This window comes from Engystomops pustulosus, chromosome 6 (genome assembly GCF_040894005.1).
Source record: "Engystomops pustulosus chromosome 6, aEngPut4.maternal, whole genome shotgun sequence".
NCBI lineage: Eukaryota > Metazoa > Chordata > Amphibia > Anura > Leptodactylidae > Engystomops > Engystomops pustulosus.
The window spans coordinates 3,537,488-3,555,474 of NC_092416.1; the positions used below are offsets into that span (position 1 = coordinate 3,537,488).

Genomic DNA, 17,987 nt, shown 5'->3' on the forward strand with positions numbered 1-17,987 from the left:
CCCGGAGTCCGCAGCCTGTACATATATCTAGTGCTGCGCAGGCTGCTCTCTCCTCCTCTCCCTCCTTCTGTCCATTCACACTCCTCCTCTCCTCCTTCATCATCATCAGCCCGATCTCTCCTTCCTCTCCTGTCATCCTGCAAGTTCTCCTTCTGCTTCCTTCCTTCTATGTTCTGGCATCTCCTGCTCCTTCCCAATTCTTCTGCTTCCGTACCTCCTGCACCCTACTTGTCCCTTATCTCCTGCACCCTACTTCTCCCTTACCTCCTGCACCCTACTTCTCCCTTACCTCCTGCACCCTACTTCTCCCTTACCTCCTGCACCCTACTTCTCCTTTATCTCCTGCACCCTACTTCTCCCTTACCTCCTGCACCCTACTTCTCCTTTATCTCCTGCACCCTACTTCTCTCTTATCTCCTGCACCCTACTTCTCCCTTACCTCCTGCACCCTACTTCTCCTTTATCTCCTGCACCCTACTTCTCCCTTACCTCCTGCACCCTACTTCTCCTTTATCTCCTGCACCCTACTACTCCCTTACCTCCTGCACCCTACTTCTCCTTTATCTCCTGCACCCTACTTGACCCTTACCTCCTGCACCCTACTTCTCCCTTATCTCCTGCACCCTACTTCTCCCTTACCTCCCTTACCTCCTGCACCCTACTTCTCCTTTATCTCCTGCACCCTACTACTCCCTTACCTCCTGCACCCTACTTCTCCTTTATCTCCTGCACCCTACTTGACCCTTACCTCCTGCACCCTACTTCTCCTTTATCTCCTGCACCCTACTTCTCCCTTATCTCCTGCACCCTACTTCTCTCTTATCTCCTGCACCCTACTTCTCCCTTATCTCCTGCACCCTACTTCTCCCTTATCTCCTGCACCCTACTTCTCTCTTATTTCCTGCACCCTACTTCTCTCTTACCTCCTGCACCCTACTTGTCCCTTACCTCCTGCACCCTACTTCTCCCTTATCTCCTGCACCCTACTTCTCTCTTATCTCCTGCACCCTACTTGTCCCTTACCTCCTGCACCCTATTTCTCCCTTATCTCCTGCACCCTACTTCTCCCTTATCTCCTGCACCCTACTTCTCCTTTATCTCCTGCACCCTACTACTCCCTTACCTCCTGCACCCTACTTCTCCTTTATCTCCTGCACCCTACTTGACCCTTACCTCCTGCACCCTACTTCTCCTTTATCTCCTGCACCCTACTTCTCCCTTATCTCCTGCACCCTACTTCTCTCTTATCTCCTGCACCCTACTTCTCCCTTATCTCCTGCACCCTACTTCTCCCTTATCTCCTGCACCCTACTTCTCTCTTATTTCCTGCACCCTACTTCTCTCTTACCTCCTGCACCCTACTTGTCCCTTACCTCCTGCACCCTACTTCTCCCTTATCTCCTGCACCCTACTTCTCCCTTATCTCCTGCACCCTACTTCTCCCTTACCTCCCTTACCTCCTGCACCCTACTTCTCCTTTATCTCCTGCACCCTACTACTCCCTTACCTCCTGCACCCTACTTCTCCTTTATCTCCTGCACCCTACTTGACCCTTACCTCCTGCACCCTACTTCTCCTTTATCTCCTGCACCCTACTTCTCCCTTATCTCCTGCACCCTACTTCTCCCTTATCTCCTGCACCCTACTTCTCCCTTATCTCCTGCACCCTACTTCTCTCTTATTTCCTGCACCCTACTTCTCTCTTACCTCCTGCACCCTACTTGTCCCTTACCTCCTGCACCCTACTTCTCCCTTATCTCCTGCACCCTACTTCTCTCTTATCTCCTGCACCCTACTTGTCCCTTACCTCCTGCACCCTATTTCTCCCTTATCTCCTGCAACCTACTTCTACTTTATCTCCTGCACCCTACTTCAACCTTATCTCCTGCACCCTATTTCTCTCTTATCTCCTGCACCCTACTTTTCTCTTATCTCCTGCACCCTATTTCTCCCTTACCTCCTGCACCCTATTTCTCCCTTACCTCCTGCACCCTACTTCTCTCTTATCTCCTGCACCCTACTTTTCTCTTATCTCCCGCACCCTACTTCTCCCTTACCTCCTGCACCCTATTTCTCCCTTATCTCCTGCACCCTACTTCTCCCTTACCTCCTGCACCCTACTTCTCCCTTATCTCCTGCACCCTACTTCTCCCTTACCTCCTGCACCCTACTTCTCCCTTACCTCCTGCACCCTACTTCTCCCTTATCTCCTGCACCCTACTTCTCCCTTACCTCCTGCACCCTATTTCTCCCTTATCTCCTGCACCCTACTTCTTACCATTCTTGCACCTTACTTCTTCCTCTTCCTGCACCCTACTTCCTCTTCTGTCCACTTTCCGTCCCTTGCCCCTTCTGGTTGCCTGATGTCCCTGTGTTAAGGCTTCGGTCCTGAAGGAAGATTTACCTGGATGACCCTCAGATTATGACCTCTGACCTCTTCTGATACTTTGTGCTCCGGTTTCATAATTTTACTGAAGTCTTGAGGAATCTGCCGATCCGTGAGGGATATTGGATGCCAAGGAAAACGTGAGTACTCTGACTGCCATGTGCTGTGTGCTGGGGTGCAATACTATCGGGGTGCAGTGTTATAATAATGTAGAAATACTGTGTAATACTATAGGGGTGCAGTGTAATACTATAGGGGTGCAGTGTAATACTATAGGGGTGCAGTGTTATAATAATGTAGAAATACTGTGTAATACTATAGGGGTGCAGTGTAATACTATAGGGGTGCAGTGTAATACTATGTGGGTGCAGTGTAATACTATGGGGGTGCAGTGTAATACTATAGGGGTGCAGTGTAATACTATGTGGGTGCAGTGTAATACTATGTGGGTGCAGTGTAATACTATAGGGGTGCAGTGTAATACTATAGGGGTGCAGTGTAATACTATGGGGGTGCAGTGTAATACTATAGGGGTTCAGTGTAATACTATAGGGGTGCAGTGTAATACTATAGGGGTGCAGTGTAATACTATGGGGGTGCAGTGTAATACTATGAGGGTGCAGTGTTATAATAATGTAGAAATACTGTGTAATACTATAGGGGTGCAGTGCAATACTATAGGGGTTCAGTGTAATACTATAGGGGTGCAGTGTAATACTATAGGGGTGCAGTGCAATACTATAGGGGTGCAGTGTAATACTATAGGGGTGCATTGTAATACTATAGGGGTGCAGTGTAATACTATAGGGGTGCAGTGTAATACTATGGGGGTGCAGTGTAATACTATGAGGGTGCAGTGTAATACTATGGGGGTGCAGTGTTATAATAATGTAGAAATACTGTGTAATACTATAGGGGTGCAGTGCAATACTATAGGGGTGCAGTGCAATACTATAGGGGTTCAGTGTAATACTATAGGGGTGCAGTGTAATACTATGGGGGTGCCGTCTGTTTCTGTAAAGTGCAACACTAACAAAAAAATGAGCGCAGCTCTGGAGCCAATGTAACTCTGCTCCATCACAGCAGGACACATATAGGTGAAGTAGTGACCTGAGTGTGAGTGGAGCTGGGGTCAGAGGGTAACCCAACTCCAGGAGTGATGAGGCAGGTGAGACAGCAGAGCTGATCCTGTTAGTGAGATGTAGCAGAGGTGAATGTGTATATATATATACTTTTTACCAGGCAGTGCAGAGGGGGCTCTCAGCTGGGATCTCCTTCCCGCCGCCCCCTCGCCGCTCCCTGGAGTTCTCTTCCCGCTGCGTCTTCATTTCCCGTTTCCAGTCTTATAGTCGCAGATCGGTCCGAGCTGAATTCGTTATGGAATTGTCTTAGACTTGTGATAACGCAGTCGTTTTCTATGTGCAGTCAAATTCATGGGGGGACGGAGAGCCTGAGCTGCAGGTTGTCTATGGATTTCGTTTTTTAACTTTGTAACTAAATCACTTTACTACGATGACAAACTCCGCTCCACTACATTGTTACATTCCCTTCTGGTGCAATTCACTCTCTTGGGTTTTTTGCTAAGACGACAAACTCAACTCTGCTGCATCTGCAAGTAACTTTAGCTTTCTGCTTATGTGGATTTTTGGAGACTTTTCCCTGGTTTCCTCTATATGATTGCGCCCCTCTAGTGCTGCGGCCCCCCTCTTGTTGCTTTGCGTTAGTTTCTTCTATATGATTGCGCCCCTCTAGTGCTGCGGCCCCCCTCTTGTTGCTTTGCGTTAGTTTCTTCTATATGATTGCGCCCCTCTAGTGCCGGGCCCCCTCTTGTTGCTTTGCGTTAGTTTCTTCTATATGGTTGCGTCCCTATAGTGATGACGCCCCCCCCCCTCTTGTTACTTTTCCCCGGTTTCCTCTATATGATTGCGCCCCTCTAGTGCCGGGCCCCCTATTGTTGCTTTGCGTTAGTTTCTTCTATATGATTGAGCCCCTCTAGTAACGGCCCCCCGCTTGTTACTTTTCCCTGGTTCCTTCTATATGGTTGCACCCCTATAGTGACGGGCGCCCCCTCTTGTTACTTTTCCCCGATTTCCTCTATATGGTTGCACCCCTATAGTGACGGGCCCCCTATTGTTGCTTTGCGTTAGTTTCCTCTATATGATTGCGCCCCTATAGTGATGACGCCCCCTCTTGTTACTTTTCCCTGGTTCCTTCTATATGGTTGCACCCCTATAGTGATGACGCCCCCTCTTGTTACTTTTCCCTGGTTCCTTCTATATGGTTGCACCCCTATAGTGATGACGCCCCCTCTTGTTACTTTTCCCTGGTTCCTTCTATATGGTTGCACCCCTATAGTGATGACGCCCCCTCTTGTTACTTTTCCCTGGTTCCTTCTATATGGTTGCACCCCTATAGGAATGATGCCCCCCCCCTCTTGTTACTTTTTGCCTTGTTTCCTCTATATGGTTGCGCCCCTATAGTGACGGGCCCCCCTATTGTTGCTTTGCGTTAGTTTCTTCTATATGGTTGCACCCCTATAGTGACGGGCCCCCCCCCCCATTGTTACTTTTTGCCTTGTTTTCCCTTTTTTCCCTCATTTCTGGCGCCCCCGCTCCCTCTCCCCTCTCGCACGTCTCTTCCCCTCTCTGCAGCTAACTGGGGCCGGTTTCCGTTTAGATTAAGCCAGGGAACCTAATTCCAGGGCAAGGATCGAATTTTCTGGCAACAAAGGGAAATAGCGTATTGATCAGGAGCTCCGGAGATTAAGAGACAAGTGTGTGTATCCATCAGAGCTAAACTGCCTCTCTCTGCCCTCCGCGGGGCCGCCTGCGGACGCCGCCTGAATGCCAAGCGCCTGCTACACTTAACCCTCCGCTTCCCCACAACCTCCCAGGACCTTCCCCGGCCGCGGACCACCTCTGCCATACGCCACAGGTGGAGGGTTCCCATCCTCAGCTAAGATGTAGCAGTGCTGAACCAGTCATAGATCATGGCGACCGATATTGTACATCTCCGTCCTGATGACGCGTCTCACAATAACTAGTGCTGGTGCGGATTGGCGCTTACGTGGGACAAACTTGTCTCTGCTGCTCCTATCATCCCCTCCTGTGTCTGTGCATCTTGGGGCGAGTTCACACGGAGTAGGAGAGATGAATGGGTCAGGTGTGTGAATACGGTCTTATTTATGTCGGCGCTGGTGTCGGGGACGGCAAACGCTTCCTCTACAAATATGGCGTCCATCCTGGTGCCCGGCAGCACTTTGTATTCCTTATGCACTGATGTAGCAGAGAGGTGTTTGTGATTTTACCCTGCTCTGCTATGTCTATATGATGTGTGTATTTCTATATGTCCCCCTGCACACCAGGACTGATGGAGCTGAGCTAAGCTTGTGAGGTGTAGCTGTGCCGTGTTTGTCGTGGGTGACCTGTGCAGGGGCAGTTTTTGTGGTTAGAATCGTATCTCGGGTGACTGATATTTCTCTTCTGTTTTGCATCATTCCTGTAAAAATCTGCATCAAATCCTGCCCAGTGTGAATGCACCCCAAAAAGCGGATCCTCTGTAACCCAAGTTATAATTTTGTTGACATATTCAGCTCTGCTACATCTGTTGTGTGGCTATCTCTGCCCTCGTGCCTTACACTGTGGTGCTGATGTAGCAGAGCTGAGCTTGTATGGAGTTTTGCAGAGACCCCTTAGTGATGGGGATGATGGGGACATAGTCAGCCTGCTACACGGAGCTGCGTAAGATTCCCATTACTCCCTACTTGTAGGGACCTGTTGCTTGATGTGTGCGGCACCCGCCAGCCCCGGCCTCATTCAGCTGCCACATCCAATCTGTGAATCTCTAGCGGCTGTGGAACTACAACTCCCAGCATGTCCTCAGGTAAACCCACAATAACTACGAGACGACCTGTAGACGCATCAAGGGTTAAACAAGGGTTAAAGTTCATCTCTATTCATTAAGACATAAAAAGCATTTAATAAACAAATCGTTAGTGACCCAGAGATGAGAATAGTAAGGGGGGGGGGGGGGGATGGGGGGGACGCATCCCCCAATGTCAGCCAGGATTATACAGCGATAAGATGGGGGGTCTGTCACCTCTTCTCAATACTGACTTACAGGACGCCCAAAATTGTGACTATCCCCCCTCTACCCCGGAGCATTACCTATAACCTGGGCCAGGTACAGACTATAGCGCAGTGACTGGACCTGGAGCAGAACTGAGCCGGAAGCCTAATGGTCCAATCACCTGGCCGGAGATATATCCAGAGACTGGACCTGGAGCAGAACTGAGCCGGAAGCACAATCGTCCAATCACCTGGCCGGAGATATATCCAGAGACTGGACCTGGAGCAGAACTGAGCCGGACACACAATAGTCCAATCACCTGGCCGGAGATATATCCAGATACTGGACCTGGAGCAGAACTGAGCCGGAAGCCGAATGGTCCAATCACCTGGCCGGAGATATATCCAGAGACTGGACCTGGAGCAGAACTGAGCCGGATGCACAATAGTCCAATCACCTGGCCGGAGATATATCCAGATACTGGACCTGGAGCAGAACTGAGCCGGACACACAATAGTCCAATCACCTGGCCGGAGATATATCCAGAGACCGGACCTGGAGCAGAACTGAGCCGGACACACAATAGTCCAATCACCTGGCCGGAGATATATCCAGAGACTGGACCTGGAGCAGAACTGAGCCGGACGCACAATCGTCCAATCACCTGGCCGGAGATATATCCAGAGACTGGACCTGGAGCAGAACTGAGCCGGACGCACAATCGTCCAATCACCTGGCCGGAGATATATCAGAGACTGGACCTGGAGCAGAACTGAGCCGGACACACAATAGTCCAATCACCTGGCCGGAGATATATCCAGAGACTGGACCTGGAGCAGAACTGAGCCGGACGCACAATCGTCCAATCACCTGGCCGGAGATATATCCAGAGACTGGACCTGGAGCAGAACTGAGCCGGACGCACAATCGTCCAATCACCTGGCCGGAGATATATCAGAGACTGGACCTGGAGCAGAACTGAGCCGGACGCACAATCGTCCAATCACCTGGCCGGAGATATATCCAGAGACCGGACCTGGAGCAGAACTGAGCCGGACGCACAATAGTCCAATCACCTGGCCAGAGATATATCCAGAGACCGGACCTGGAGCAGAACTGAGCCGGACGCACAATAGTCCAATCACCTGGCCGGAGATATATCCAGAGACTGAACCTGGAGCAGAACTGAGCCGGAAGCACAATCGTCCAATCACCTGGCCGGAGATATATCCAGAGACTGGACCTGGAGCAGAACTGAGCCGGACACACAATAGTCCAATCACCTGGCCAGAGATATATCCAGAGACCGGACCTGGAGCAGAACTGAGCCGGACACACAATAGTCCAATCACCTGGCCAGAGATATATCCAGAGACCGGACCTGGAGCAGAACTGAGCCGGACACACAATAGTCCAATCACCTGGCCGGAGATATATCCAGATACTGGACCTGGAGCAGAACTGAGCCGGAAGCCGAATGGTCCAATCACCTGGCCGGAGATATATTTTCAGAGACTGGACCTGGAGCAGAACTGAGCCGGAAGCACAATCGTCCAATCACCTGGCCGGAGATATATCCAGAGACTGGACCTGGAGCAGAACTGAGCCGGATGCACAATAGTCCAATCACCTGGCCGGAGATATATCCAGAGACTGGACCTGGAGCAGAACTGAGCCGGACACACAATAGTCCAATCACCTGGCCGGAGATATATCCAGAGACTGGACTTGGAGCAGAACTGAGCCGGACACACAATAGTCCAATCACCTGGCCAGAGATATATCCAGAGACCGGACCTGGAGCGGAACTGAGCCGGACACACAATAGTCCAATCACCTGGCCAGAGATATATCCAGAGACCGGACCTGGAGCAGAACTGAGCCGGACACACAATAGTCCAATCACCTGGCCGGAGATATATCCAGAGACTGGACCTGGAGCAGAACTGAGCCGGACGCACAATCGTCCAATCACCTGGCCGGAGATATATCCAGATACTGGACCTGGAGCAGAACTGAGCCGGACACACAATAGTCCAATCACCTGGCCAGAGATATATCCAGAGACCGGACCTGGAGCAGAACTGAGCCGGACACACAATAGTCCAATCACCTGGCCAGAGATATATCCAGAGACCGGACCTGGAGCAGAACTGAGCCGGACACACAATAGTCCAATCACCTGGCCGGAGATATATCCAGATACTGGACCTGGAGCAGAACTGAGCCGGAAGCCGAATGGTCCAATCACCTGGCCGGAGATATATTTTCAGAGACTGGACCTGGAGCAGAACTGAGCCGGAAGCACAATCGTCCAATCACCTGGCCGGAGATATATCCAGAGACTGGACCTGGAGCAGAACTGAGCCGGATGCACAATAGTCCAATCACCTGGCCGGAGATATATCCAGAGACTGGACCTGGAGCAGAACTGAGCCGGACACACAATAGTCCAATCACCTGGCCGGAGATATATCCAGAGACTGGACTTGGAGCAGAACTGAGCCGGACACACAATAGTCCAATCACCTGGCCAGAGATATATCCAGAGACCGGACCTGGAGCGGAACTGAGCCGGACACACAATAGTCCAATCACCTGGCCAGAGATATATCCAGAGACCGGACCTGGAGCAGAACTGAGCCGGACACACAATAGTCCAATCACCTGGCCGGAGATATATCCAGAGACTGGACCTGGAGCAGAACTGAGCCGGACGCACAATCGTCCAATCACCTGGCCGGAGATATATCCAGATACTGGACCTGGAGCAGAACTGAGCCGGACGCACAATAGTCCAATCACCTGGCCAGAGATATATCCAGAGACCGGACCTGGAGCAGAACTGAGCCGGACACACAATAACGCTCGATACATCTGGCGCTTTATAGTTATAATGTATAATACAAGTGTGTCGCACATAACACGCATCACGTATCGCGCACAAACAGCCGTATTACCGTAGCAGCCGGACACCAGAGTGCGGACGCTTACACACCGGGATGATCCGGGAATGACGTCCCCACTGATCGGGAAAGCGCCGCACACCTGTTTGCACTGAGTACATTGCGCCATGCGCCAGATACTCGGGGCCTCATTCCCGGATGATCCAGGAGTTCGGGGCGATGGGGGGTATTTATTAATCTCGCTGCAGATCATTTTCAGTGGGATGCGAGTTTTTGGCGCGGAGGATGAATGATTTGGTACACGAACAATAAGGTTTAGGACCGTCTCTGCATTGATGAAGGTGAAATACATCTCCACAGATTTGCTTTCCGCTGCTCTAATTGTGCGACACAAAAGGAGTCGGAAAAATGGAAGCGCCAGAAAAGTGGCGGATTCACAAGCGGCGACACAATTTCGCACCCAAAAAAGAACAAGTCATGAGTATCGGTAATCCACCAACATCGTGGTGCGGAGACACTTCATAAATAAGGCGCAAGAGAAGAAAAATTCTGCCAGTTCTCGGCAGATAATAAATGACCCCCGATGCGTCTTCGTGCGTCTTTCTCTTCTGCTCCTCCCCTTTCTTTGCGCTGATTTCCTTTAGATAAATTCTCTCCTATTTTGTTGCAATTTCAAAAATTGGTGCGATTTTTGGAACAAACGTCCATCAAACTGTTGTTACGCCTGGGTGAAGGGGGCGGGGCTGGAGTGTATTTCACTAATTTTTTAGCGCAAAGTAGTGACACGTCATCAGTAACCTCTTCCCCGGCCGCAAAGCAGGCGACAACTGCGCGCGGCGAGATTCAGCGAGCACCGGGAAAAGTCGCCGAAACAAACCTCAAAGAGAAAAGATAAAAACACAAAAGATTCGTCTTCCTCTCGTTGTCCGGTGTCCGGTTGTTACATTTGTTGCGTTATTTCTGCGCTCCACACGATACGTGTTATGTGTATTATACGGTAAAGCGCTCAGCGGTGGCGCGGTACTCACCCTCCTGTGTATCCTCCTCGCGGACACTCAGCGTTACCTCCTATTGTTACTATTGTTACTGTTGTTACTATTGTTACTATTGTTACTATTGTTACTGTTGTTGCTATTGTTACTATTGTTACTATTGTTACTATTGTTACTAGTGTTACTGTTGTTACTGTTGTTACTTTTGTTACTATTGTTACGGTTGTTACTATTGTTACTGTTGTTGCTATTGTTACTATTGTTACTATTGTTACTATTGTTACTAGTGTTACTGTTGTTACTGTTGTTACTATTGTTACTGTTGTTACTATTGTTACTATTGTTACTGTTGTTACTATTGTTACTGCTGTTACTGTTGTTACTATTGTTACTGTTGTTACTGTTGTTGCTATTGTTACTATTGTTACTAGTGTTACTGTTGTTACTGTTGTTACTATTGTTACTGTTGTTACTATTGTTACTGTTGTTACTGTTGTTACTGTTGTTACTATTGTTACTGTTGTTACTGTTGTTACTGTTGTTACTATTGTTACTGTTGTTACCGTTGTTACTGTTGTTACTTTTGTTACTATTCTTATTTCCGGGTCTCTATTGTAAGGCGGATTAACTGCTTTAAAGCTTCCTTTTAACCCTTTGTGCCCTGTACCTATCCGCACACAGATCGCACCCACAATGTTAGGGATTATTCCTGATTATTTCTGGTATATTGTTTGATTTCAGTCTTTTCCACCCAGAATGGCGTTATGACGTTACGACCCTCCGGATTATTCCTATGTCCATTTCTTATACCGGATTGCGCCATTCCATTAGACAATTATCCGACACGTTCAGGTTGTGTCATTTCCTATAGATGACGCTGTAGGGGATTTACTATTGGAAGTTCCCCCTCTTCTCATTGGTCAGTGTTGATGTAGCAAATCTTATAACTAGTGGATTTCTGCGCTGGATGTAGCCGGGTGGTCAGTGTAGGATTTACATAGGACTGCTGATAACGTCTTACAAACCATAACAAACACAGCTCTGCTACATGGATGATATCACAGATACGAGTGTGACACGTCGGAGCGGGAGAACGAGAGACAATTTGTCTTTTGCGCCGCCATGTTTTATTTACGCCGCGTTCCCTGACACTTTGACCCTCCATTACGTGTAATTGAATAGAGCGGCAGCACCGGCCGGCACGACTGTAACTGAATTCACTACGTGTCTGATGAAAGTGTGATGCGGAGAAGGATGAAATAGATTCATGTCAAGGGCGGCGTCCCAAGAGCTTACAATCTACAGCCTCGGGTTACCTTCATCGCGCAGGCTCGCAGACGGACGAGTATCGGCTGCAGCGCTCGCAGGACATCATCGGTCTCATTGTCGCTTTATGCGCTGTACACGCGTAGCGGAGCCGACTTTGTCATCTCCCATCACTGATATTCCCGCTTACATAGGACTGCCGCTCTGATACATGAATGAAACCGCTCATTAACCCGCCCAACTCTGCTACATAAGAGTAATGAGGGAAGCCGTGCGTATTCACCGCGCTGCCGCGCTAATTGCCTCCGCTCTCCCACGCGCCGGCCCTTTAAAACATCGATTAATCAGAATTCATGGGTTTTGGGCGAGATGAAGATTCGGAGGATCAGATTCATCAGTGTCGACAATCGCTCAGTGATTGATAAATTCAGCCGCTGGATTTCCAGGGGATTCATCTCACATGAGATTAATATCCGCGATCTGATAGATGTCACTCACACTACAGGGGGCCCAAATACTACAGGGGGCCCAAATACTACAGGGGGCCCAAATACTACAGGGGGCCCAAATACTACAGGGGGCCCAAATACTACAGGGGCCCAAATACTACAGGGGGCCCAAACACTATAACGGGGGGCCCAAATACTACAGGGGGCCCAAATACTACAGGGGGCCCAAATACTACAGGGGGCCCAAATACTACAGGGGCCCAAATACTACAGGGGGCCCAAACACTATAACGGGGGGCCCAAATACTACAGGGGGCCCAAATACTACAGGGGCCCAAATACTACAGGGGGGCCCAAATACTACAGGGGGCCCAAATACTACAGGGGGGCCCAAATACTACAGGGGGCCCCTCCTACACTCATCCAGCAGCTCAGGGGTTAAGAGCAAAGATGAATATTATAATGGAAAGTATCAATAGATAAATGACCGATACATAGAGATAGATAGATAGGAGATAGATAGATAGATAGATAGGAGATAGATAGATAGATAGATAGGAGATAGATAGATAGATAGATAGGAGATAGATAGATAGATAGATAGGAGATAGATAGATAGATAGATAGAAGATAGATAGATAGATAGATAGATAGATAGATAGATAGATAGATAGATAGATAGATAGGAGATAGATAGATAGATAGGAGATAGATAGATAGGAGATAGATAGATAGATAGATAGATAGATAGATAGATAGATAGGAGATAGATAGGAGATAGATAGATAGATAGATAGATAGATAGGAGATAGATAGATAGATAGATAGATAGATAGATAGATAGATAGATAGGAGATAGATAGATAGGAGATAGATAGATAGATAGATAGATAGATAGATAGATAAATAGATAGATAGATAGATAGGAGATAGATAGATAGATAGATAGGAGATAGATAGATAGGAGATAGATAGATAGGAGATAGATAGATAGGAGATAGATAGATAGATAGATAGATAGATAGATAGATAGATAGATAGATAGATAAATAGATAGATAGATAGGAGATAGATAGGAGATAGATAGGAGATAGATAGATAGATAGATAGATAAATAGATAGGAGATAGATAGATAGATAGATAGATAGATAGATAGATAGGAGATAGATAGATAGGAGATAGATAGATAGGAGATAGATAGATAGATAGATAGATAGATAGATAGATAGGAGATAGATAGATAGATAGATAGATAGATAGATAGATAGATAGGAGATAGATAGATAGATAGATAGATAGATAGATAGGAGATAGATAGATAGGAGATAGATAGGAGATAGATAGATAGATAGGAGATAGATAGGAGATAGATAGGAGATAGATAGGAGATAGATAGATAGGAGATAGATAGAAGATAGATAGATAGATATAGATGGATATAGATGGATATAGATAGATAGGAGATAGATAGATAGGAGATAGATAGATAGATAGATAGATAGATAGATAGATAGATAGGAGATAGATAGATAGATAGATAGATAGATAGATAGATAGATAGATAGATAGATAGATAGATAGATAGGAGATAGACAGGAGATAGATGTGAGAGAAGTAATAATTTACTATAGAGACATAACATTGGGATGTTGGGGGAGCAGAGACGTCTCGTAGCTGTGCCGGGGCCTGATATCAGGGGGTGTGATGTAGCAGAGCTGAGTGTGCGCTGTGATATGACAGACTCTGTGCTGCTTGTACAGGATTGTATCAGACAGAAGCATAACCTCTCCTCCATGGCCCGGCTCTGATCCGGTGTCACATGTGAGATGTAGCAGAGCTGAGCGCTCCGTGCACCAGTATAAGGTGTCTGACCTGCGGAGGTCACAGCCGGATCCTTCACCACACTTCAGTTTGTCTTTGATCATGTGATAATATTCCGGGTGGATTCCCTCTCCATTCCGTGTTTGTTTCCTCGGGATTCGGCGTCACGTAGACTGCGTTCTGATGGGAATGAGGATCCGGCGCGTGCGATTCTCATTCTGCTGGTGTCAGGCGGCTGCAGGACAGGACACGGCGGCGGCGGAGGAGGAGGGGAACCTGCCCCTGGGCCGCCACCTGCACCACAGACTGCGGGATCTCCCGGGAGCACGCGACGCCTCGCCTGCCGCCGCTCCCCCGCTACTTCCATTCTCTCACTGCCAAAATAAATAGAAAAAAAAAAATTCTTTTCATTTTTATTTTTCTCGGAGCCCGGAGCCTCCTGCCGCCTCCGTGCGGATAATCTGATCCTTCCAAAAAAAAAAAAAACGGAACGCTGAGCGATGTAAATGTCCATCCGCGGGAACGTTTTATTCCTTTTATATATTTTTTAAAGTGAATAATTTAAAGGTCCAAAAAAAAAAACCTTCATTTTTTAAGCAAAAAAAAAAAAAATTGATGCAGTTTTTTGTAGAAATAAAAAAAAAACTGCATAAACCCGGATTCGGACCTTTGGTTCTGACGCCAGATGATCAGAACGGTAATAAAAAAATTAAAAAAAAATCTATAAAAAATTCTCTAAGATGAAGATTGGTCCAGTGACCTCTCCGGGAAATGATACAAATCTACTTTAGTTTTTTTTTGTAATTGATTTAAATTTTTTTTGTAGAAAAATTTACAAGAGCGACGCCTTCCCGATTCTCGTCACTTGTCGTCTCTATGGAAGGAAATCCTCTTCATTTTTTTTTTTAAAATTGTGTTTTTATTGATGTGCAAAAGATTTGGGAGGCCTCTCCCCGTATTCCATCAATTCACAACATAAAACATCTCTATGCTCCATCTTTTTTTTTAAATTTTTTTTAAAAAAATTTTCGGTCACAAAAATCAACCCAATGTTGAACGTCTAAAACTCACCGTCTAATAGGATAATAGAGAAATATTTTATATCAGTTAAAAAAAAAACAAAAAAGATTTTTCTATTTTGTATAAAAAAAAGATTCCATTGGAATTATTGATTTTTCCTGATTACAGACAATTTCATGAGTCAGAAAACAAAACAAAAAAATGTTATATTTTAGGTTAGAATCAGGGAGAGGCTGAAAAACAAGAGAAAAAAATTACTGGAAATTTTTCAGAAATTTTATGTAAACCGTCACTAATCTCTTTGTCCCAGAATAAATAACACAGAAAAAAAAAAACCCACAAAAAAAAAACCATGAAAAATAAATGACATTTTGTTATTTTAAAATCTGACGTTGAGTGGAAATCAGAATCACAAAAGGTTCACATTTCTTCATTTTAATTAAAACTAAAAAAAATATATATATTTTTTACATCCCGAAGAACCAAAAATATTTTAAAATATTCTGGAAAAAGTCAAAAGCTTAGAAAAAAAAAAAATCCCCATAATTGATTGCATTACATTTTATGGTTAAACAACTTGTGGGATTTTTTTATTTCACCTACTTACAGTCTCTGTGTATATTTTTTATGTTTTTCATGTCTATTTACAAAATGTAGAACACCAAATATTTTACTGTTAAAAAAAAAAAAAAAAACTCTGTACATAAAGTAAAAAAGAAAATCATAAAAAAACATGAAAAAAATCTCTGTACATAAAATAAATAAAAAAAATAAGAAAAAAATAAAAAAAATCTCTGTACATAAAATAAATAAATAAAATAAGAAAAAAATAAAAAAAAATCTCTGTACATAAAATAACAACATCTTGTAAATTACCAGAAAATTATTTAAAAAAAAAGCAAAAAAAATCCTGCAGATAATTTTCTATTGGGGCGTTTATAATTTTTTGAGCTGACGCTGATTATAATTATTTTCTGTCGTATTCAGTTTGGCATAAAAAAAAAAAGCTTGAAAAATTCTGTCCAAGTTGAATTGTATTTTCTAATTCATTTTTGTACATTTTTCTCTGATTTTTCATTGGCTGTAGAATCATGTCATGTGATCACATTTCCAAAAAAAAATTACACTTATTATTTAACAATCAGAAATATTTTTGGCTTTTACTGTTGATGTTTATTTTATTGGTCCAATAATCTCTCAATAATTTTTTTTACGGCAGGCAGTAAAGCGTCTCTGTAGTGATCTGAGGCCTCACCTGCTGCCGATCAATAACTGAGTAGTTAGCGCCGCGGCTGTAATTGGATATAAATAGACACTGATGAAGACGCAGCGACCCCCGGCCCGGACCCCGCGCTGTCATATCACACGTTATGGAATAGTCATGTAGCAGAGCTCAGTGTGACATCACACGAATCCCAGGATTTTGCCTCAGTTATTGCCCCATGAACAATCTTTGCTACATCAGTAAATGGCATCAGTTGCCCCCGATCAGATTTTGGGGTACGATAAGGGAGGATGTGCAGTGTTGTATCGGTTATCCCGTCACCATCACCATGGAGATCACATTACTCCTTATGTATCAGGAGGGATAATGCTACATTGTATTTATGTGGAGTATGGACGGGGGTGTATACAGGGAAAAATACAGATATCACCCCACAAAACAACCTCCACCCGTTACTCCCCAATCAAACAGACCCCCGACCATCATTCCCCAATCACACAGACCCCCGACCATCATCCCCCAATCACAAGACCCCCGACCATCATCCACCAACCACACAGACCCCCAACCATCCTCTCCCAATCACATAGACCCTACCGACCATCATCCCCCAATCACACAGACTCCCGACCATCATCCCCCAACCACAAGACCCCCGACCATCATCCACCAACCACACGACCCCCGACCATCATCCACCAACCACACAACCCCCGACCATCATCCACCAACCACACAACCCCCGACCATCATCCGCCAACCACACGACCCCCGACCATCATCCGCCAACCACACGACCCCCGACCATCATCCGCCAACCACACGACCCCCGACCATCATCCGCCAACCACACGACCCCCGACCATCATCCGCCAACCACACGACCCCCGACCATCATCTCCCAATCACACAGACCCTCGACCATCATCCCCCAATCACACAGACCCCCGACCATCCTCTCCCAATCACATAGACCCTACCGACCATCATCCCCCAATCACACAGACTCCCGACCATCATCCCCCAACCACAAGACCCCCGACCATCATCCACCAACCACACAGACCCCCAACCATCCTCTCCCAATCACACAGACCCCCGACCATCATCCCCCAACCACACAGACCCCCAACCATCCTCTCCCAATCACATAGACCCTACCGACCATCATCCCCCAATCACACAGACTCCCGACCATCATCCCCCAACCACAAGACCCCCGACCATCATCCGCCAACCACACGACCCCCGACCATCATCTCCCAATCACACAGACCCTCGACCATCATCCCCCAATCACACAGACCCCCCACCATCATCCCCCAACCACAAAGACCCCCGACCATCATCTCCCAATCACGCAGACCCTCGACCATCATCCCCCAATCACACAGACCCCCGACCATCCTCTCCCAATCACACAGACCCCCGACCACCCTCTCCCAATCACACAGAACCCCGACCATCGTCCCCCAACCACACGACCCCCGACCATCATCCGCCAACCACACGACCCCCGACCATCATCTCCCAATCACACAGACCGTCAACCATCATCCCCCAATCACACAGACCCCCGACCATCCTCTCCCAATCACACAGACCCCCCACCATCATCCCCCAACCACAAAGACCCCCGACCATCATCTCCCAATCACATAGACCCTCCCGACCATCATCCCCCAACCACACAGACCCCCCACCATCATCCCCCAACCACAAAGACCCCCGACCATCATCCGCCAACCACACGACCCCCGACCATCATCCCCCAACCACACGACCCCCGACCATCCTCTCCCAATCACACAGACTCCACAGACTCCAATGGAGAGTAACGGGGGGAGGTCTCT

The 17,987-nt window shown here is 46.9% G+C and overlaps 1 protein-coding gene across 1 annotated transcript in view; it reads left to right on the forward strand.

The window, feature by feature from the left end:
• Positions 1-2,166: 2,166 nt before the first annotated feature.
• ERFL (ETS repressor factor like) overlaps positions 2,167-17,987 on the forward strand; it is a 110,389-nt gene continuing 94,568 nt past the window's right edge. The window contains exon 1 of the mRNA XM_072113774.1: positions 2,167-2,526. The gene's annotated coding sequence lies outside the window, so the exon portion shown is untranslated. The remainder of the gene's footprint in view (positions 2,527-17,987) is intronic.